We start from the raw sequence: 23,449 nt of genomic DNA on the forward strand, positions 1-23,449 counted from the left end.
CTGTTGTCCAGTGCCCTGCATTCGACTGTAGGTTGCTTTCCTCCTTCCACATCTTAGCATCCTCTAGAGCAGGGGTCCCCAAACTATGGCCCACGGGCCACATGCAGCCCCCTGAGGCCATTTATCCGGCCCCCGCCGCACTTCTGGAAGGGGCACCTGTTTCATTGGTGGTCAGTGAGAGGAGCATAGTTCCCATTGAAATACTGGTCAGTTTGTTGATTTAAATTTACTTGTTCTTTATTTTAAATATTGTATTTGTTCCCGTTTTGTTTTTTTACTTAAAAATAAGATATGTGTAGTGTGCATAGGGATTTGTTCATAGTTTTTTTTATACTCCGGCCCTCCAACGGTCTGAGGGACAGAGAACTGGCCCCCTATGTAAAAAGTTTGGGGACCCCTGCTCTAGAGTTCACTCTTCAACACTGCTCACTCTTCACGTTTGCCTTGAGACCACTCACCTTCTGTTTTCTCTTGTTACTACCTACATACCATTGATTTCCTAATCTACAACTCCACCCTCGACTCTTCTGACCTCTGCTCCAGGTATCTTCAACTTAGTGAGTTCAAAACTCCACTTCCACAACTAGCATATTTCTTCTGTATCCTCTATTTTAATTAATGGAACCCACTTCACCAAGTTTAAAATCTGGGAGTTGCTGCACATTCCTTGTTCTTCCACATCCTTACATTTCATTGAACACACGCCCTGTAGAGACTGTCTTCTCGACCTGTCTTGACTCGGCCCTCATCTCTGGCCATTGCTGCCATTGCTGCCTGGTTCAGGCCCTCATCACTCCTCTGGAGTATTACTGCAGTAGCCTCGTCACTGGTCTGGCTGCCTTCTGCCTGGCCTGTCTCCAATCCATTTCCCACACTGCTGCCTTTCCTAAAAGGCAAATTTGATCACGACTCTCAGCTCCTTAAAATTCTTTAGCAGAGTCACTGCTTCTCCAGAATAAAATCTAAGTTCCTGAGCATGGTAGAAAGCTCCTTTGTGAGCTGGACTCTCCCTGCAGGTGTGTATCAGATCTTCTCTCATGATCCTGGTCCCCACTGCCTACACCGTCCTACTAAAGGAAGTGACTCGTGACAGGAAAAAAATGAGACGGGGGATGAGAAGATAGACTTGTGTGGACCGGTGCCACAGCCACCAGCTGGATCTGGCTTTGGTTCTTTGAAATAAGGCCAGTCCAAATTGAGTTGTGCTATAAAGGCAAAATACATCATGGGTTCAAAGACTTTATATGAAAAAACCCCAAAACAAAACGGAACATATCTCATTAGCAAATTTTAATATTGATTACATGTTGAAACAGTAATATCGTGGATATAGTGGGTTAAATGAAATATATTATTCAAATCAATCTTGTGGTCCTGGCTGGTTGGCTCAGTGGTAGAGCGTCAGCCTGGCGTGCAGGAGTCCCGGGTTCGATTCCCGGCCAGGGCACATAGGAGAAGCACCCATCTGCTTCTCCATCCCTCCCCCTCTCCTTCCTCTCTATCTCTCTCTTCCCCTCCCGCAGCCAAGGCGCCATTGGAGCAAAGTTGGCCCGGGCGCTGAGGATGGTTCCTTGGCCTCTGCCTCAGGTGCTAGAATGACCCTGGTTGCAACAGAGCAACGCCCAGATGGGCAGAGCATCGCCCCCTGGTGGGCATGCTGGGTGGATCCCGGTCGGGCACATGCCGGGAGTCTGACTGCCTCCCCGTTTCCAACTTCAGAAAAATACCAAAAAAAAAAATCAATCTTGCATATTTCTTTTTAATTTTTTTAACATGACTGTTAGAATACTTTCAATTGCCTGCACATTATAGTTCTACTGGATAGCATATTATAGAACATCTCATTCCCAAGAGATACATCCTACAAGAGCCAGACCCATGAGCTTTTTGAATGACTAAGTCAGCCCTACAGGTATAGAGAAGCAGCAATTGCTCAGTTTCTTAAATCCAGAGATATAAAGTGCTTTAGATAAGATTCAGAATCAGAGAGACAGATTGTGAAAGCGACAGCCAAGTTATTCGTACAATGAGCACAGAACTGAAGTCACCATTAAAGCACATCTGTCTCCCTAGTCACTGTCAGGAGTGGGCAGCAGGGATACTTGTATGCTAGGAGAAGGATCTGAGACAGATGGTAGGAGCAAGAAAGGGCAAGTGGAGTCACATTTCACAGAAGCTTCCCACCTGTAAGGTGCCAGGCAGAATGCCAAGAGCTGCTGTGTCTCTGAGCTGTCCATCCTGCCATTGACCCTTCCCAGTGGGCTGAGTCCCGGCTCTCTTACTGGATAGCTCTAGGATCCTGAGCAAGTTGATGAATCAATGGGTCTTGAGCCTCAATAATAGGTACATCCCACCGTCATTGTGCATTAAACAAAATGACATAGCAAACAACTGGTAAGTGCTCTGAAGTTAGGTATGCCTTACAACAGTGGTCCCCAACCTTTTTTGGGCCACGAACCGGTTTAATGTCAGAAAATATTTTCACGGACCAGCCTTTAGGGTGGGAGGGATAAATGCACAAAAAATTATGCGACTGGCGTAAAAACTGGTATTTTTAAATATAATTGTCGAACTTACAAGACAAGCATCAAGAGTGAATCTTAGACGGATGTAACAGAGGGAATCTGCTCATTTTTAAAAAATAAAACATCGTTCAGACTTAAATATAAATAAAACGGAAATAATGTAAGTTATTTATTCTTTCTCTGCGGACCGGTACCAAATGGCCCACGGACCAGTACTGGTCCACGGCTCAGGGGTTGGGGACCACTGCCTTACAATACCGAGGGCAGTAATCTGTGCATCAATTGACCCCAAAGGCTTTGAGGCTGTCAAGCCCGAAAATAATGTGTCGTGTCCTATGAGATATGCAGAACTTTATGTTTTCACAATGGGAAAGTCAGCCAGTGATAGGAAACCAGAGCTTCTTGTTTTGGAGCAGGAGGGAGAGACCTGGGGGTGAGGAGAAGAAGCCATGATTATCAGGAGAAGGATTCAGCCGGATCAGATTCCATTGAGGTCCAATAGGCAGCGTGACTCTGCACTCTCCCGGTAGTATGCATGCTGTGTGCTGTTGAACCCCTGGCTTCTGCAAAAAATGCCCTGAGCAGGTGTTTTTCTTTGCTTTTACATATTAGGCATTAGCATAAGATTCTGTTAAGGGGAAAGATTCTTGTGCTTAAAAACAAAAGTATGAAAGCCATACATCTGTAGAAAATGGCCTGAGAAAGTAGAGATCACCCTCGTGTGATTATTTCTCCCCCACTTGCAGGGTTGGGGACCAGCTTAGGCCCCATGTAGAAGGCTCACAGTTTCCTGAGTGACTGTCCATCTGACTGACCGTGCTGTTTGCCTTGCCCGGACAATTTACCTAGGAAGCCATAACTCAGCCTCATTCTTGGGTAACCAGATTTTCACATGGTGCTCAGGTTCCATTTTGTCTCCTACATTCCCAAGTCCCTGCTTTGAGTTCTGTGTAGGAGTCCCAAATTGTTTTGGGTAAATGTGCCATTATATATCTCCAGGCCTTCTTAAGACAGTAGTCTTGCCGGGGGGCTACCAGGCATGGGGTAAGTCCCTGCTTCTCCCTTCCTGGCTTCTTTCAAGTTTGCCAACCATGGGCAGGAAACGCAGTTTAACAGATTTTTGTGGAACTGACTAGCTTGTCTGGATACTGGCCGTTCCCTGGTTCCAGACCGCTGACACCAAACACTGCTTGCTAACTGGCTGCCCACTGGTCTCTAGTTCCCATTTATACCATATGTGCAACTTGGGAAGAAAAGAGGAAGGCAAGTATAGGGATGATATTTTTCTAAATTGTGATACATCCCCTTCTGTGTCTCCTGTGGGAAGTCTAGGCTTGTGTGTGGATAAAAAAGGGTGGCTGCCTTTATGATGTGATTGCAGAATCCAAAGGGCACTTCAAATATCACCAGTTCCACTTTCCTGTTCTCTAATATGGGAAAGCTTGTTATAAAAACTCTGGCCCTTCTTCTAAGACCAGTACAGTTTAGAGGAAAAAGAGGACAAATGTGGTACTTGAATGACCTGGTTTTGACTCGTGTAATTGGCTGGCTATGTGAACTTGAGCAAATTATTTAGCCTTCCTGGACCCTAGTTTTTTCATGTATGACGTGACAATAATACCTATTTGTTTTGTTGTGTTTTTATTTTGACTAAAACAAGAGAGAAAATGCTCAGCAGCATGGCCTAAGCTAAGTAGTAGTTTAGACATGTGCTCCTAAGGATGTATAATTAGACCCTTTCCTGAGACTGGTGAGGAAGAAGACAAGGAATCTGAGCCCCTGGCCCAGATTCCACCTTCCAAGGGCAAAAAAGGACCAGAAGGAAGTTGCTTTCACATTTTGCTTAAGGCCAGTCTTGCCTAAAGGTTTGCATTTGTGAAAGTACACATCTGTGATTATGAATACAGCATGAGGCCATGGAAAAAAAGCATGTTTACATCTTATGCCAGGATAATGTAAGAATAAACAAATCAAGTGTTTGCATCTCTGAATAGTCAGGTACACCGCCATCAAAATAAACTTGTATTTCTATTCTTTGCTGACAAACTACAAATAAAGGAAGCCACTAAAATAACCTGAAAAGGAAGATTCAGATACAAATTAGACATCAGGGACAGATTTCACACTCATTTTGCTGGAGCCATTCTTTCTTTAACTGTGCGTGTTTGGGAAGTTCTTTTGTTGTAGCTTTTGTTGCTTATAAGAAAGGGGAGAAAGCTTTAGTATACCAAGGAAGAATGGTTTTGATTGGAGGCAATATTGTTCTCAGTGTGGGCTGACTGTCATATGTTACAGTGATTGCTAATACATAACTGAGAAAACCCATTTATTGAAGTGCCATAAACAGTGGTGAGATAGTCAGATCTGACGTACTGCCACTTCTGATCAATGAGTATTTATCATAGAAATGTGGGCAGCCCTATAATTTTTAGAGGGGAAAGCAGAAGATGTTACGCTGGCTACTGTGCCTGCTCATGTCCAGGTCTGGCAGGACTTTGTCCTTCCTCATTTTTTCCCCTTTGAAGTCTGGATTGTGGTCTGGGTTCAGCACATGCATTGGCTGCCAGTGATTTCCCCCGCTGTAATACTGGAACCCTAGTATAGTGTCATATTAAAATTGTGAACACGCAAGGAGGAAAATGTAAATCTACAGCCTCAAAATTAAAAATAAAAGCATTAAAAAGATTACTTAGTGCCGGTTTGTGGCATTGAATATATAAATCCATTTATTGTTACGGTAGTCTCAGAGCAAGAACTCTTTCAGCTGCAATAGATAATATCAACTAAAGGTATCGTGACAACGTTAATTTCTAATTTCTAAACTTTGGTAGAATTGCATTTCTGGACTCTTCTGGATTGCATTTCAATTTATAGTTATTTCTCATTTATTAAAGCAAGGCATATTTAGATACTGCTTAAGTAAATGTACTAGGAGTACCTTCACGAAAGTTACCAATAGGAAATTAGGAGCCTAGAATGTGAGCATTGGAGGGATAGTGGGTGCCACGGTCTCAGATTGCTCCCAAATGCAAGAATGCCTTCCACAGTGTCCCAGTCAACCAGCTGCCATTTGAACTCTGCCCAGAAAAAGGAGTTCACAATTTTGTGATGCTGAGCGGTTCTGCTGACAGGAGCCTGCAGGGCACCTAGAGCTGAAGCCCCTTTAGATTTGGGCCTGTCTCATTTGTGGTTGGACCGATACTCATTATCAAGCACAGGAGAACAAATCTACTGAGTTGTGCCTCCTTACAGCTTCCCCGTTTGCCTTCCATCGCCCTCTGGGGTGCCCTTGATAGACCTGTGTCTTCTGTGTGGTGGCTCTTCAAATATCTGAGCATGGCTCCGGTATTTCCTACTCAAAGTCTTCTCTTTTCAGGCTTCCTTTGTCCCAGTTCTTTCAACAGACTCCTCAGCCTGTTAACACTCCTCTGGTGACCCGCCAGTCTGCTTGTGCCATTGTAAAAGTGAGGCAATTTGAAGGCAACGCCCTACCCCTGGATTCTCTGAGCAGTAGATACCCAGGCTGCTGTTGCCTCCCTTGTTCAGGGAGTCTTTTTTTGGAGCTCAAACCTCCAAGTCTTTTTTTTTTTTTTTTTTTTTTTTTTACAGAGACAGAGAGAGAGTCAGAGAGAGGGATAGACAGGGACAGACAGACAGGAACAGAGAGATGAGAAGCATCCATTATCAGTTTTTCGTTGCACATTGTGACACCTTAGTTGTTCATTGATTGCTTTCTCATATGTGCCTTGACCGCGGGCCTTCAGCAGATCGAGTGACCCCTTGCTCAAACCAGTGACCTTGGGTCCACGCTGGTGAGCTTTTGCTCAAACCAGATGAGCCCGTGCTCTAGCTCAGGGGTCTCAAACTTGCAGCCCACCGAACAATTTTGTGCGGCCCACAGACTAATCCATGAAGTTCAAAATATTTTGGATAAAATTAAGTAAGCCTAGGGGCCTATTTGTATTTTTCATTTCTCTAGCATCCTAGCTAGATATTAGCTTAGTTAACAGCAGTTGTGATGCGAACTACAGTTTCTGGTCGTTTTGTGACACTGAGTAAACTGCATGTACGATTGTGCTTGTTGTACTGATTTTTTTTTGTTTTCAACTGCAGTGAGAAAAGTGTTGTGTAACAGTTGCCTTTTGTAGACCTAGTGCTGCCCGCCGAACGGCTGTGATCTTGCTCTGCGGCCCACATGCTGAGTTGAGTTTGAGACCCCTGATCTAGCTGGTGACCTCGGGGTCTCGAACCTGGGTCCTCGGCATCCCTGTCCAACGCTCTATCCACTGCGCCACCACCTGGTCAGGCCTCCTCCATGTCTTTTGCTAACCAACTGCTACAAAGCCATGTCTCCCTTATTTTGTCCTTGTGTAGTTAATTGTGTGAACCTTATCCTTGTTCCATTTTGTCTTTTTATGTGAATTCTTTTTCCTCTCAGGACATTTTTGAATTCTAATTTTTAAAGAATCAACTCATAAATGGTACTTCTTTTACTTATTTATCAATTACCCATTTGAGAATGGCGTCTTCTCTGTCATTGGTAAAATGTTGGTCCCAACACAAGCCAAAGAGAGAGCCCTTTGACCTAGAGGAGACTTAGTAACATGAATATGTGAATTCTGTTAGTTTTTTAAAACTAGTTTGATAACACTTTGCTTGTGTTTATTCTCTCATCCCCAGGTTGTCTAAGAGGACACGTCTAGTAGAATACAGTCAGGAAAGATTTAGTCAAATGCCTAAGTAAAAGTTATCATGGTTGGTCAACCTACTGCCAATTACAGACCCTCTTCTCTGAAGAGAAATGAGATTAATTTGGAGTAACTGTTAGATTGCATTATTTTTTTTCTTTTGACAGATTTACTAAAAGGCATATCTAAAGAACCTTATTTTTAATTTATTTAAAAAATTTTTATAAAATAAATTCATGTCTCACCATTTCAGTTCAGATGAACTTACTGTGTTCAGAGGAATTGCTTTTTTGTACATCGTTCAGTTTTCTACATGGGATCATTGCTCGAAAATGAATGAGCGGTGTGACAGATCACTCCTCGGATGTCACTCCAGCACATCGCTAGGGTCCCACCTCCTGGGACAGACAGTGATCAGGCTGCGGCATGTCCAAACAGTGTGCTGGCGTCTGTGTAAATCGCTCCGTGACTGCATCACTAACATGACCATGACGTTCATTATGCTGACGGTATCTCATGTCACCAATAGATGTGTTTTCTCTAAATGGAAAATTCCATATTATTTGAAGGGTTTTTTTTTTTCTTCACACAAACTCTTTGACTTTTTATATTAATACCAAATACCTTTCAGATAGACAGATGGTGCTTTCTGTATTATATTTTGTTGTATTCATGCACAAGATAGTTTTTTTTATATGTTTTTTTTACGGTGGACTTAACAGAAAAAAATAATTTAAAAGAATAGCAGCGCTGAGGAACCCAAATCTACAATAAATCAAGGAATAAACTATCACTTTATGAAAATACTGGGATTTGTACCATACTTTATATTTCACAAAGTACTCTCACACATTTTCTTTTTTGGAAAAAAAATTCTAGTTGTAAAAATAATGCACATTCATTGAATTTGGAAGAGATACTGCAATGGATAAAAATAATTAAAAGTCAGCTAAAATTTTAGCACCCAGAGACTATCATTGTTAGCATCTGGCGTGTGTTCCTTCCAGGTGTGTGTGTGTGTGTGTGTGTGTCTGTGTGTGTAAGTATGCATGTGTGCCTACATTTGTGAGTGTCTGAGCTAGCCTCACGGTTTACCTAGGAAGTCTATACTGAAGGATCAATGTCACATAGTAATTAAAAGTGCTTTGTAATCAGACACTTTGAGATGCCAGTCCTGGCTGTGCTACTTATGTAGTGACTGTAAATCGCTTAAATTATCAAAACTTCAGTTTCTACTTTAATAAAATGAAGATAGTAATAGTATGTATGCATCTAGTAGGTTTATTGTACGAATTAATAGGATAATGCATTGCAAAGTATGGAGCATGGTGCATGGCTCATAATAAATGATCAGTAAGTGTGAGCTATTATTGTTATATAGGTTTTCTTGTTTGTTTTCCTCACTTAAATTTCCTCACTAGGGTAGCAATTTCCCTTGTCATAAATATGATTTGAAAAATATTTGGAATAACCGCATATATTTCAATATATGAATATACCTTAATGTAACCATTTCTCTATGCTTAGACCATTTCCAATTTCTTGCTATCACCAAGAGCACCACAGTTAATATCCTTGACATTATTTTTTGTGCATAGACAACAGATTCAAATGAAGACTAATGACATTTTATAGAGAGGCAGAACAACAAAAAAACTAACAATTCTTAGTGTCTACTAATGTGCCAGGATATATGGTAGGTTTTCTACAGCAGAATTCTCATTTAACTCTTCCACAACTCTGCTAAGGTAACTCTGTTACCCTCACTTCTCAGATGAAAAAGCCCCAAGGGGAGATAAGGCGTTTGCCCAAGGTCACAGAGATAGTGGTGGAGAAACGGTATTTGAAGCCAGCTGCCTGATTTCAAAGCTTACACTTTTCCATTCTGGCGTGCAGTCCATGCCTATCTTTTTAAGTCTGGAGGAATGAATGGTTACCATTGTGCTTTTCACAAAATGTCACTTCGTGCCACATAAAAGATAGGACACTTGGCTAGAACTCTTGGCTTACTCAGTGTAGTAGTACCTCTTGTGTGTGTATGTTCCTTATATGTTTTGGAATCGAGCCTCATTAAAACAAGGTGTTAACCAAAGGAAATAAAACACGATGAAAGCAAACCTCAGGGAAGAAAATATTTATTTAGTCAATCATACAAAAGTCATCTTTGTTTCAGTTGTATGGACTAAAGCCAGAATTACTTATCTCCCTAGGAATGAGAGAGTTTCATATAAGTCAGTATAGGAATGAAACAGTAATAACAGCCAGAGTAAATTGATTCTGTTAAAAGGAATTCTTAGTTCCCACTACTTGTATGTTAGGGGTTGAAAGGAAAAATCTTTAGTCTTAGCAATAAGAGGATACACCAGTAAAGAGCTGTCAATTGCTAAACATCTAAGTATAGGTATAGGGGAGACATAAAGTATACATGGAGAAACCCCTGAAGAATTACTTGGTGAACTGACAGGTTGTCTTTAAAAAGTCAGCCATTCGGAACATTTATCTTGGCAGCTCAAATCTTATACCATGTAGTGTGGCAATCAATTTTGTAGGAAAAATGCATAATTAATATGAAGATGATGGTATAGGTATTGCCAGTCTGTACTTAACACAGTTTCCCAGAACAAAGGAACAATTGAAGGTGTCTTTTAATAGGGTAATCCTGGTTTGTCATTCATATCCGTGAGGTACTGTGTTGCACAATTTTTAACCAACTGTTATCTGGTCAAGAAAGCTATCTTTGATTTTTGAGTTTTTGAATTTCTATAGCTGTTGAGCTTACGCATTCTGGCCTTTGAATTGTTCTAGTTTTCTTCATTCATTTCAGTTCTTGCAAAGGAGGGACAGTGTCATTCATAGCCCAATAGCTAAAAAGATTTTGGATCTTGATAGAAGTTGATCTGGTGATGGTTATGTCCCCCTTGGTGGTGTTGCAGGTTGGAAGGGCCCACTGAGTTAAATTTAGACTGTCTATACAACTAGTGAGTAGTTACAGCTGTGAGCAGGAAATTGGGTGTGAACTACAGCTTGGATGTGGGATATGGCTCCATTGCTGGGTCTATCACTGGGCAGAGTGCTTTGCTATCTCTGAGCCTCGGCTCCCTCAACTGTCACATGGAGACCATGACTACTGCATAGTCAGAAGTCATATGGAGGATCCATGTATTGAACAAACCACTTAGTTAACTCAAAAGTGCTTTTATGATTAGTTTCCCAATTATTCACTAAGGTCCACAGGTCATTCCTCTTGAGGAGAAGCCAATTTACCATTTAAACTATTTTCAGATGAATAATAGGAATATTTGTAAAATATATATATGTAAAAATCCACCACTCCTAGAGCTAATTCAGCAGCTCCTCCTAACTCTTTGTTTTGCTACTTTATCCAGTAATAATGAGACAGGCCTTTCCTCTGCCCTAGAAAGCCCTGTGCCAACCTGAAGCCTCTCAAAATGCACTCCCTCCCACGGCTGGTCCTCGGAGGAGGGACAGGGAGGAGGGACAGAGGCCCTTGGCATCAACAGCTGGTTCCTTTGAACACAATCAAGACCTTTATAAAAATAGGCATTATGTTGTTCCAAGACAGAAGCAAAACATGTATATTTGATGCATTATTGTAACTTTTAATAAAATAAATTGTAAAAAAAAGACTGTCAGGTAGAAAAATATACTCCAACAAGATTGCATTATAAAAATTCAAAGGAAATTGATTATTACAGTAATCATGTTGCTGGAGGGGAGAAGGAAAGAACCAGAAGCTGGGATTTTGACACTGGGTGGGGTCCATGAAGGCTTTTCTGAAGTCTCTTTTGGTCTGTTCCCCAGACCTGGCTCTGTCCCTAGGGGCTCCGAGACAGTGAGTAACTCCCCACCTTGGGACTGCACTTTTTCCCTGTGCCTGGGCTGCTGTGTGCTAACTCCCGCCTTTCACTGCCTGCCAGGCAGTAATTTCTCTCAAACGGAAAGGAAGAGAATTTGTTCATTGCCACCTGAGCTCGGGCTCTCCTGGAGGACCCTTTTGGGGTCTTTCAGTCGGTTCAGATGGCATTTCAGACAAGCCTCCACGACCACCTCGCAGTAGGGAGCCAACAGAAGGCCAGTGGGTCCCCGGACTCCTCAAGAATGCTAACTGGGAATGGCTAAACCTCATTTTGAATCATTTTCTGAAATTTATTTCTCCTACACTGGGCACTATTCTGAATTTCCCTCATTCGTTCTGGTACCACATTTTATTCAGCTCATTTCTTCCTCAGCTATTTCTTGAGGGTCTGCTCTGGTGGGACTCTGTGAGAGGAGCACAGGGTAACCAGACATTGGAGAGAGGAGACTCCCACAAACCTTTGATAGAAAGCCAGATATGCCTCCAGAGTGAAAAGAAGGGAGAGATTAAATATGTAATGATTTTTTTTTGCTATACTTTTTACAATAAATTGTACTACATAAAAATCCATATCAATATTCATTTATGTAGCAAATCCCTTTATAATGAGAATTACTGTTATCTGTGATTCAGGCAAGCTTCGTTAGGACACAATTCCACTACAGAAGGCTTGGCCACTCCCTTGGAGTGAGCTAAAATGGGATTTGACCTGTATATCAAGCTTTTCATGGTTTTGATATTTTTCATTTTCATGTGTCAACAAATAGCCTGACTTGATATTAAAGCCAGTTAAATCAATATTTCTTGCTGTAGTCAAGGTACAGCAACATATATCCAAGGGCAACGTATCCCCAGCAGCCATGTTCTGCTGAGTACATGTATTTTATCACAGACCTCACTGATGAAACTACCTTTGGGTGAATAGGATGAAAATATCAACATAGTTATCGTAAAAGAAGAAAAACCAGAAAATCTATCTTCTTGCCCCTCACCCTTCATTTAAACAGTCGCATAATTTATTTCGCTCACTTTAGTACGTAAGGAATGACAACATGGAAAAGACCTTGGCTGTGGTAGCTGCGCTCCAGTGGGTCTGCTTTAAACCCTTCTCCCAACTCCCATCCCACCCGGAGGATGTCCGAGCCAGAGCAGCACAGGAGCAGGCCCAGTGAACCCGCGTGTCTCAGGCTGCAGGATTCTTAATAAACATGGTGGAAAGGAGAATGGCACAGTCTATTCCTACTTGCTCTTTTTTCCTGAACTTTTAACTGTTAAAAAGATTTCTGAAAGTTACCTGTTAAAAAACTCATTTGTTTCTAAAAACAAATGGCCTGAAGCATCAATTTATAAACAACAATGAATTTATTTACTGTTATCAGAAAAGCCTAACTTCTCTTCCCCGTGTGCTGTGAATGGAAGAGTGATTATCGTTGATTGGGCCCCTACTTTGTGCAAAGCACTTACAACATCTCACCTCAAATAGGCGGACTGATGCTTCAAGGTGTGTGTTATTATTTCCATTTTATGTGCAATTTGCACCGCTGAGTAACTTATATGAGGGCACCAAGCTAGAAAGGGTGCAAGCTGGTATTTGAACCCAAGTTGCTCTGATTCCAAAGCCTTTTCACTTTTTACATCAGGCGATTTTCCATAATATATCATAAGATTGAAAAAACAGTTGTTTCAAATTGAGTAACAAATGCTTATTATAGGAAGTTTGGGAAGAAGAGAAAATTATAAAGAATAAAAGGATCAACCATAATTCTTCACCCCAGAGATAATCACTACTAAAATTTGAATTTTTTTCTTTTCAGGCTTAAGCAAGCTATGATTTATATATTCAAGAGAGTCTTGGCCCTGGCCGGTTGGCTCAGTGGTAGAGCGTCGGCCTGGCGTGCAGAAGTCCCGGGTTCGATTCCTGGCCAGGGCACACAGGAGAAGCACCCATGTGCTTCTCCACCCCCTCCCCCTCTCCTTCCTCTCTGTCTCTCTCTTCTCCTCCCGCAGCGGAGGCTCCATTGGAGCAAAGATGGCCCGGGTGCTGGGGATAGCTCCTTGGCCTCTACCCCAGGCACTGGAGTGGCTCTGGTCCCAGCAGAGCATCGCCCCCTGGTGGGCAGAGCGTCGCCCCCTGGTGGGCGTGCCGGGTAGATCCCAGTAGGGCGCATGCGGGAGTCTGCCTGACTGTCTCTCCCCGTTTCTAGCTTCGGAAAAATACAAAAAAATAAAATAAATTTTTAAAAAAAAGAGAGAGTCTTGTTCCTCAGAATCTTTGAAGTTTATGCATATATTCCAATGATGTTGCCATTGCTTAAGACATTTTTTAAATCCCTTTCCGAGCTAATTTAGGAACCTAATTCTCTTTAGACTCCCATGCACAGGGTACTTCGATGGAGACACAGCAAAAGCAGTATGTCCATTACCTGAATACCTATTAAAATAAGATATTTCTATATCTGCTACCATTTCCTGCCTTCTAAAATTATATGCTGGAACTATGTAACCACCAGTAAAGAATACCATCGTTCCCTCTCTAAGAGCCATAAACATCTTTTGCTGACGTCTGGGGTGGTAGAAGCTGGATTTATCAGAATGCTACTTTCTCCCATTTCAAAGATTGATGGGCATTTTGGGGTATGTTTAAAATTCTTTATTAAAAATTAAATCTATATATGTCTAATACCTCATCTGACAGCTTGTATTTATAATATTGTCAACACAATATTTGCCTTTTGTAAGCTCATAAAAAAGTCAGAAAATTGTTTTTGTCAAAAGTTTGTAAAACATTTTAAAATCAGTTTCTTTTAATGGAAGTATTATACTCACTGAATTACTCTGTAAAGAATTTCTGTGAAAACAAATATATCTAGGTGGGATAAACCAATCTTTAAATAAAGTTAGTAACATTTTGTCTTGAAGTAAATGTTTTTCAAAGATGTAGGGACGTCTCTTTCTCTCTCTCTCTCTCTCTCTCTCTCTCACACACACACACACACACACACACACACATACAACACTCACACGAAAGAAAAGATTATTATCAAAGTGACCAACAGGCTGACCAGGCGGTGGCACAGTGGATAGAGCATCGGCCTGGGATGCAGAGGACCCAGGTTCAAAACCCCAAACTCACCGACTTGAGCCTGGGCTCACTAGCTTGAGCGTGAGGTCACTGGCTTGAGCATGGGATCATAGACATGACCCCATGGGTGCTGGCTTGAGCAATGGGTCACTCACTTTGCTGTAGCCCCCCCCCCACCCCCTGTCAAAGCACATATGAGAAAGCAATCAATGAACAACTAAGGTGCTGCAACAAAGAATTTATGCTTCTCATCTCTCTCCCTTCCTCTCTGTCCCTCTCTCTCTGTCTCTGTCTCTCTCTGTTTCTGTAACACACACACAAAATAATGGCCAGCAGTATACTTTATTAAGGTCAAGAAAGCAAACTAGTTATGTGCCCGCTGAGTTGTCATTGGAATTGTTGCATACAACACTGTTACTTTGAGAAAACAAATTTAACCCTCAACCCAAGTATCTTACTGGTTGTCTGGTTTCTGCCTTGTTTTACACAGACATTTTTATCTTTCTCATCTTAATGGCACCCCTCCCCCAGACTGCTGGGTACCTGGGACACCAGAACCCTGGGTTGGGGACTGGTACAGAATTTTGGGCGGCCACTTTCAAGGTTCAGATTGGGCACATAGGGCACGCCCACTTGTCCTCAGGGCTATACTCTTCCCTGGTCTTCTGATTGCCAAGATATCCTATGATAAGATGTCATCGTGCTCACAGAGCTAATTACAAAGTGAATACCAAGTCTTCCATTGATGTCCTGGACACTATTCCCAATGCCTGTCACTGTGTTCCATGGCTGTTAGATAAATGAAGGGTTATACTATATTCTAATATATTCTCTCAAAAATGGATTATTGGGAGGAAAAGTTAGTCTGATTGAAAGTATCAGAACAGAATTGCAGATTAGAAGCTCAGGGTTTAAGATCCCCTAGGTCAGTCCTCTCATTTAAAGATGAAACCCAGAAAGGTCAGCTGGCTGGAGAAGGTCATCCAGAGAGCTGGTGACAGAGCCAGGCACAGCATTCAGTGTCCTGAGGTTCTGTCCCATCCTTCCCAGTGCTCCCACCTTGTCACTGTTCCCCAGTTGTTTCATGGAGGTTGAGCTGACGCTGCTGGATTAGTGACCAGAGCATTTGAAGCCCCACACAGTGCTTAACAGGGCATCTGACTCACAGGCACTCTCAGGGAACACTTGAAGCTAGTGTTAACTTAGTGATTGGTTGGTTTACTTATGATTCTGATACCTGTCCCTATGCTCAAGTGGTTACTAGCTAAACAGTAAATTCCCTGTAGTTACATATTGTAGATAGTCTCTTGGAGAAGGGAATATTATAACGATAATAACAATAGATTACACGTAATTGTAATAAATTAGGCAGAATAACACTGTGGTTTAGAATCCAGGTTCTGGGGCCAGATGATCACAGGTAGAATCCCCAATCCACCACTTGTCCTGTATTCTTTGTGAGACAGATGATTTGACCCTTTAATGCCTCATTTTCTGCATGTGCAAAATGGCAATGATAATAGTGCCTACCACAGTGTATTGAATGAAGAGTGAGCCTATTTGAACTCTAGAATAATGCTCTGTACTCTCTAAGCAAGCAACAAATTTTAGCTATTACTGTTATATTATTGTGTGCTAAATTTATTACACAATTTATATATTGTATAGTCTTATCACCAGCTATGAGGAAGGTATTTTTATCTTCCATTGTACAATTGAGTAAACTAAGGCACAGAGAGGTTACCGTTATTTGTGTCACAAGTAAGGACAAATCCCATGTCTGTCTGACTCCAGAACCTGTATTTGAGGGTGGGTAAGACGGAAATAGGTGGTGGGGCTTCTAAATGTGAGGTCTGACCTCCCGAATTTTCTTTTTTCTAGAACACTCCAGAGCCCAGGCTGCTTTCAGGAACATCTCTGTGGGTTCCCAGGTAAGTAGAGACGGCCCTTCCCTTCTCCATATCCTCTTCCGGTGCACATGGGCAGCTGTCCTTGCACCTGCAGCTGACTCCTAGTGGCCTTGTCACAGCCTTCGTCAGCCTCTCGGGGACTCAGCACCGGAGCTCTTGTTTATGGGTGTGTAGACTGAAGTCACTTGTAGTGGAGCATGGGGGAGGGGCAGCGGACCCAAGGCACTTCTGCTTCATGTTACATTCCCCTTCCCCACCTATATCACCATTTCTGTGGGGTTTCTAGAGTAGTTTTATGCACGGACAATACTTAAAAGTACTAAAAAAATTATTTTACAAATGCCTTTGTGATGTAGAGAGGAACTACAGTTAAGAATGACGGGCTCTGGAGCCAGACTGCCTGGCTTTCTCTCAGGGATTGTCATATTTGCTATTGTTGCCACTGTTGAAGAGCTCGCTGCAGTGAATCTGGGAGTCTGACATGCGGTCTTCAGTGCCCAGGCAGTGCTGGGTGGGGATGGAAGGACATAGCATTGAGCAAGACAGCCTGCTGGCTCTGCATCTGCGTCCGCGGCCTCGTAACTGTGCAGCCTTGCGTGTCACCTGCTTCTCTGAGCCTTAGTATCCTCCTCTCTGAGATGGGCATGATTATACCCATCTTGCAGAGTTGTGGGGATGTTTCTAGCTCATGTATATGATGTGAACTGTACAGGACTGACTTCCAATGAAATGGCATTTATTATTATCAGTTACTGGTATTGGAAGAGGTTCATCAAAAGTATTTGTTGGACAAGAAGCGTGTTCTTTTTGTTCACCATATTTTCTCTGAAATATTTTTATTTCCCCCCCTAAGATGTCTTGCTTGTTTAATTTGCTTAGTAAGCTGTATATTCATTGGGAAAAGATCGCTTCTGATTCAAATTTTGTCAAATGATTATAAATTCCAAATCAAGGTAGTCCAAATTAATGAAGTCCTATTATACTTGGATATTTCCATGAATGTTTAATCTACACTTGATTCTTTTTCCAAAACCCTGAAATTTTACGAGTAAGATGACTAATCTTCTAAAAAGAGCCATTAATGTTGGTGGGAGTTGGTTGTTTTCCGTGAATAGAATAGAATATTTTACTTCCTCTTATCTGAAATCTGAATCACCATGAAAATACTTTCTTTATTGTTCTTCAAAGAGAATTATTATGGAAACTCCTGGAGCTCCCCCCCCCACACACACACACAGACTCTCTTTCTCTCTCTCTCTCTCTCTCTCTCTCTCTCTCTCTCGCTCTCTAGCGCTCTCTCTCTCTCTCTCTCTCTCTCTCTCTCTCTCTCACACACACACACACACACACACAGCTCAGTTTTTCTTAGGCAACTGAAGATTTACTGTGTACACTCTGGCAGCCTTGACCCCATCAGACGTGCAAGGGCACAATCAATTCCTGTTTTCTAGGAATATATCAGATAATCAAACTGATCATTCTGCTGGAATGCCACAAACAGCTTGATGGAAAGATGTACTGATTGAAAACAATTCTGATCATACTTTTGTCAGGAGAATGAGATGCCTCCAGCTGTCTGTCACTAATCATATTAGAGGTGGAAAGCAGGAATGTTTTGGCCTGCATAAGATTACTCCCATCGCATGCTGGAACACGACTTTTACTGGCTGCTAACCCAGAACAGTGACATTGGACGTCCATTTCGTGACTCATCTTGCCAGTTGGTAGGAGCCTCAAACATATGTCACATGAGCAAACTTAAGGAATTTTCTAATTACAGTTCAAAGGCTTTTCTTTTTTTTTTTTTTATGCTCACTCTGCAGACATCACTTTGCAGATTGCAATGATTTCTCCCTCAGCAGAACCCTCTTGCCAGCAGTTACAAAAGAGTGATGAGATGGCAGATGAAACACAATAACTGCCGAGGTGTCCGAATTCAATTAAGAGGAGACCTCTCCCATGTGGACACATAAGCCATATAAATCCATTTTAATCACGAGCTGTGGTACTTATCTGGTCATGTTTATTTTGGATGCAAGCACCAGAGCTGGATTTAGACCAAAACTCCAGATCTTTGAGCCCTAATGACTAATTTGGGTATCTGTTGAATCCCTTAATTCATTTCTTAATTAGTTCTCTCAGAATTAGAGCTGCTTGGTTACAACCATTTTCACAAAATTTTCATAAATGAAAACAAATGTACATACATTTCTCCCCCCTACAGTTCATACATTTTGCTCTGTTCTTAAAGAACTATTCTTGTTGTTATCAAAATAATAATAACAATGCCAACGGCAGAGCTAACAGGTTGCCAGGTAATACAGTGAAATATGAACCGAGGCACCAGGAAGCTTGGCTCTGATTCACAGCTCAATTACTTAACAGCCATGGGGTCTTAGTCAAGTTACTTTCCCTCTCTGTGCCTCTGTTTCCTTTTTAAAATGGGAAGAATAATTTTATCTACCTCATACGGTGGTTCTGAGGAATAAAACAGCACTGCATATATGAACTAATATGTGGAAAGCACTATAATGCGGTTAGTTATTAAATTTATCAATGAGACAATGGGAGACCACTGAGTGATTTTCAGTGGTGCCACAATATTGTCACCTAAGTATGTCCCATTTATGTAGTCCCTTTGCAGATCACTTATGACTATAATAAAACACTGGAGAGCCCTGGCCGGTTGGTTCAGTGGTAGAGTGTTGGCCTGGCGTGCAGGAGTCCTGGGTTCGATTCCCGGCCAGGGCACACAGGAGAAGTGCCCATCTGCTTCTCCACCCCTTCCCCTCTCCTTCCTCTCTGTCTCTCTCTTCCCCTCCTGCAGCCAAGGCTCCATTGGAGCAAAGTTGGCCCGGGCGCTGAGGATGGCTCTATGGCCTCTGCCTCAGGTGCTAGAATGGCTCTGGTTGCCAAAGAGCAACACCCCAGATGGGCAGAGCATCGCCCCCTGGTGGGCATGCTGGGTGGATCCCGGTCGGGCGCATGCATGAGTCTGTCTGACTGCGTCCCCGTTTCCAACTTCAGAAAAAAATACAAAAACAACAACAACAACAAAAAAAAACATACTGGAGACTCTGAAGTTAGAATTAATCTTTATTATTTGTATTTGTCCTTCCCAGTTGGCTATATATGATGAACATTTTTGGCTTTTCACACTTGATCAATGTGTTAACTTCAAACTTTTTGCTGCAAAATTGCTTTAAATTTTGAATGAACGTTTTATTCTCTCAGTAGACATAATACTGGCTATCATTAAAAGGAAAATGCTTTTACAATATGTAAAAAATAAATACATGGGAGGAGGAGATTTGGGACAATTAGCTTCAATAAATTCATCAAACATTTTCAAAGTGGTTTTAGCACAGTTTAATGCATTTAATATCATGGTTCAAATTTAACGAGGCGCCAGGAGTGAAAGTCTGGGGAAAGATAAATCTAGCAATGTAATATAAGAGTTAGTTAATATTAAAATTGATTGCCGAGAGATGCACTAAAATTACCTTCCCTTTGGTTTTCTTTTTTAAACCAAGTTAGAGAGGACCCAGCAATTTCACTTGCCTGCAGGCACACATTTTGGAGAAATGTATGCACATCTATAAACAGGTATAAAATATTCTTAGCAGCATTGTTTGTATTCATATCACATTAGAAATATCCAAAGTATCTATCAGTAGTAGAATGGCTGAATAAATTGTGATGTAATCATAAAGATGGAATACTATATAGTGAGGAGAAAGAACACACCAAGCTACACCAGTAACACCAATGTGTCTTACAGACATAATGTTTTTTGTTTTGTTTTGTTTTCTTCTGAAGCTGGAAACGGGGAGAGACAGTCAGACAGACTCCCGCATGCGCCTGACCGGTATCCACCCAGCACGCCCACCAGGGGCGATGCTCTGCCCCTCCGGGGCGTCGCTCTGCCGCGACCAGAGCCACTCTAGCGCCTGGGGCAGAGGCCAAGGAGCCAACCCCAGTGCCCGGGCCATCTTTGCTCCAATGGAGCCTTGGCTGCGGGAGGGGAAGAGAGAGACAGAGAGGAAGGAGGGGGGGTGGAGGAGCAAATGGGCGCTTCTCCTATGTGCCCTGGCCGGGAATCGAACCCAGGTCCCCCGCACGCCAGGTTGACGCTCTACCGCTGAGCCAACCGGCCAGGGCCCAGACATAATGTTGAAAGGAAGAAGATACAAAAGAATATATAACAATCTTATTCTATTTATATAAAGTGTAGAAACATTTAAAACTTAACTCTATTGCTAAGGAGTGCCTATTTAAGTAGCTAAAAGTGTAAAGAAAAGCAAGAAACTTATTACTGAAAGAATTAAGATAGTGATTATTATAAGGGAGGATTTGCTGGGAAGCAGAAAGGACCGGGAGGCCTTCTGGGAGTGCTGGCAATGTTCTGTTTCTGTGACTGAGCTGGTAGTCACCTGGGCAATATACAGTATATTACCTCAAACATCAATGCTTTATATGCTTTTCTGGTTGTGAATTATAATTCATAATTTTGAAAGTTCTTTAAAATGCACTGTCACTGTCTTTGCAGTCAGGGTTGGTTGGTTTTTGGCCTGCAGAGTTTTAGGCCTACAGAGTCCCGTGATTGTAAGTGGCCCCAAAAGGCATCTACTGCCTTGTGCATGGCTAAGTGGCTTCCAAAGTGGGACATGCACCCAAGGAGCCCTTGTGATTGACTTGGGAGGGGGATCGATTAGAACCGACATTTACACTCATTTTATTGTGGAACATCATGATAACTGATGGGGACTGTTGACCCTGGCATCATCCCTGTGTCCACGTGGCAGGTGGTCAGTATCATCACCTGGAGGGAGAGGGGTGAGGTGAGGCCTCCCCTTCATAGTGACTTTCCCACTGGTTCATCTGCTTTTGTTATTTTGTGAAATATATTATGCCTGGGTAAGTGAACTTACAAATTTTATATTTCAGTTTCAATAAATGTTTACAAACACTTGTAAAGATTCTGCAAAGAAAGCCCCTAAATTGATGATAATTTTAACATTGAAATAGACAAGAAAATGGTGAAGTTTCATGTGAACTCGTTGTCAGCCACACTATGAGGTAATGACAGTGACCATTAAATCAAATCTGGCAAGAAGCTGGCCACCAAACTCTAAGTTATCTAGAAGACATGTAGATTTATATCCACTGTGGTTAATTAATCATGAACCTCATCCTGTATAAATTTGCCTTGAGGTAATTATAATTAGCAAGATATTACATCAATTCTATTCTTCCTCTTTTCTATTTTGTTCATGTTTTTATAAGGTATGTAACATGTTAGTATAATAATATTTGTATGTGAAGTATTAACAGATAAGCAAACACATTTGAGGATACATGCTCAAAACATGTCAATGTAAGATGAGAACACTTTGGAACATCACTGAACTGTGGTTCAAAGGCTACTCCCTGCTAAGAGTTAAAAGTGTAAAAGATGATAAACTTACTCTTCATATCAAAAGGAGGCACTTCTCCATCCTAACTTCATTTTATTATCAATTATCAACATCACGGCTATAATTGTATATTGTACTTTATTAAAACTTCTCCCCGCCCCTGAGTTGGCAAGTAGGGAGAACAAAAAGCCATAAATATATATATACTTATACATACATACTCAGAATAGCTCCGTTCTTCTGTTTTGTTTATAGTCTCTTTTTTTCTATGTAGAATATGCTTTTTTCTTTTCCTTTTCTTTTTCTTTATAGTTTTATTTACAAAATTAAATTTAACAAGGTGACATTTACCTATAAGAGTATATAGTCTCTATAAGAGAAATTTTTAACTAAGGATTTTGTATCTTAAAAAAAAAAAAAGCTAAATACTGTCAGGTAGGACTTAGCAGAGCAGGAGTGTGAAGGTGGCACGTGTGTCTTGGCCGTGCTGGGAAGGGCAGCAGTCACCAGACCGGGGTGCTAAGCCTGATTCTGCCACTGGCCAGTGGCCAGACCGCACGCAGCACACAGGCAAGCGCCCCCTGAGCTGCCACCGCCTTTCCTCTGTCACCAGGATGATAACAGCAACAGTTCTCCAGTCCTTGCAGGGGTGACGTGCGGGAGCATCTGTAAAATGTAGGGCAGGGGCCCCCAAACTACGGCCCGTGGGCCCCTAAGGCTGTTTATCCGGCCCCCACCGCACTTCCGGAAGGGGCACCTCTTTCATTGGTGGTCAGCGAGAGGAGCATAGTTCCCATTGAAATACTGGTCAGTTTGTTGATTTAAATTTACTTGTTCTTTATTTTAAATATTGTATTTGTTCCCGTTTTGTTTTTTTACTTTAAAATAAGATATGTGCAGTGTGCATAGGGATTTGTTCATAGTTTTTTTTATAGTCCGGCCCTCCAACGGTCTGAGGGACAGTGAACTGGCCCCCTGTGTAAAAAGTTTGAGGACCCCTGATGTAGGGTTTGCTACAAATGCAAGGAATTACGTATAATCATGTCCCTTATATTCTCTCCTTTAACAAAATGGAACTTTTTATTGAAGTACTGGTATCTTTAACCTATAAATTTCTTTGATTGGCTAACTTAAACCAAAAAGAATTATTTTTTAAAATTATTTATTTTTTATTTTTTTTAATAAGTGAGGCGCTGGGAGGCAGAGACAGACTCCCTCATGCGTCCTGACCCGAATCCACCCGGCAAGCCCCCTGCCAGACACTGCTTCGCCCATCTGGGGCTGCTGCCCTGTTGCTATTTTAGCACCTGTGGCGAGGCCATGGAGCCATCTTCAGCGCCTGGGGCCAATTTGCTCCAACCAAGCCATGGCTGTTGGGGTGGGGGGAAGAAAAGGGAGAGGTGGAAAAGCAGATGGTTGCTTCTCCTGTGTGCCCGACCCAGAATGTAACCCCGGACCTCTACATGCTGGGCAGACACTCTACTGCTGAGCCAACCGGCCAGGGCCTAAAAATTTTTTTTATTGGAAGGATCCTGGGATATCGCACAGAACTGAAGGAAGGACCCCAACCAGGGAAGCTCTGGCAATCACAGCAGAGGATTTTGTGGCCCTCTTCCCTAAGTTATTGCCGCTAATTTGAGCACTGATGACTTCTGCCCACTGGGCTTCACGATTCCAAGTTTGAGGCCCTTAGAAAAGAGACTCTAATTTGTCCCACTTGGGTTGATCAACCACCCTTTGGCCAGTCAGCCTCAGGTGAGGGGACAAAGTTACAGTACAGACTAAATTCCTGGGAGCTCTAGCTGCACATATCTGGGCCATCTCAGAAAACCAGGGGTCCCTGTGAGCATCTACCTATAACTGGTATTAGTGTTTTAATTAATTAGTAGATAATAACTCAACTTTCTTTAAGGAATTTTCATTAAAAGAATCAAAGAAATAAAAATACAG

The 23,449-nt window shown here is 42.0% G+C and overlaps 1 protein-coding gene across 3 annotated transcripts in view; it reads left to right on the plus strand.

Annotated features, from left to right (window-relative positions):
- SPATS2L (spermatogenesis associated serine rich 2 like) overlaps nucleotides 1-23,449 on the plus strand; it is a 182,753-nt gene that overhangs the window by 8,600 nt on the left and 150,704 nt on the right. For all 3 annotated transcript variants that reach the window (XM_066345597.1, XM_066345600.1, XM_066345599.1), the window contains one exon: nucleotides 16,054-16,103. The gene's annotated coding sequence lies outside the window, so the exon portion shown is untranslated. Of the gene's footprint in view, nucleotides 1-16,053; nucleotides 16,104-23,449 lie in introns of those variants that run through there.

The sequence above is a fragment of the Saccopteryx leptura genome, chromosome 7 (assembly GCF_036850995.1).
Source record: "Saccopteryx leptura isolate mSacLep1 chromosome 7, mSacLep1_pri_phased_curated, whole genome shotgun sequence".
In the NCBI taxonomy this organism is placed as follows: domain Eukaryota; kingdom Metazoa; phylum Chordata; class Mammalia; order Chiroptera; family Emballonuridae; genus Saccopteryx; species Saccopteryx leptura.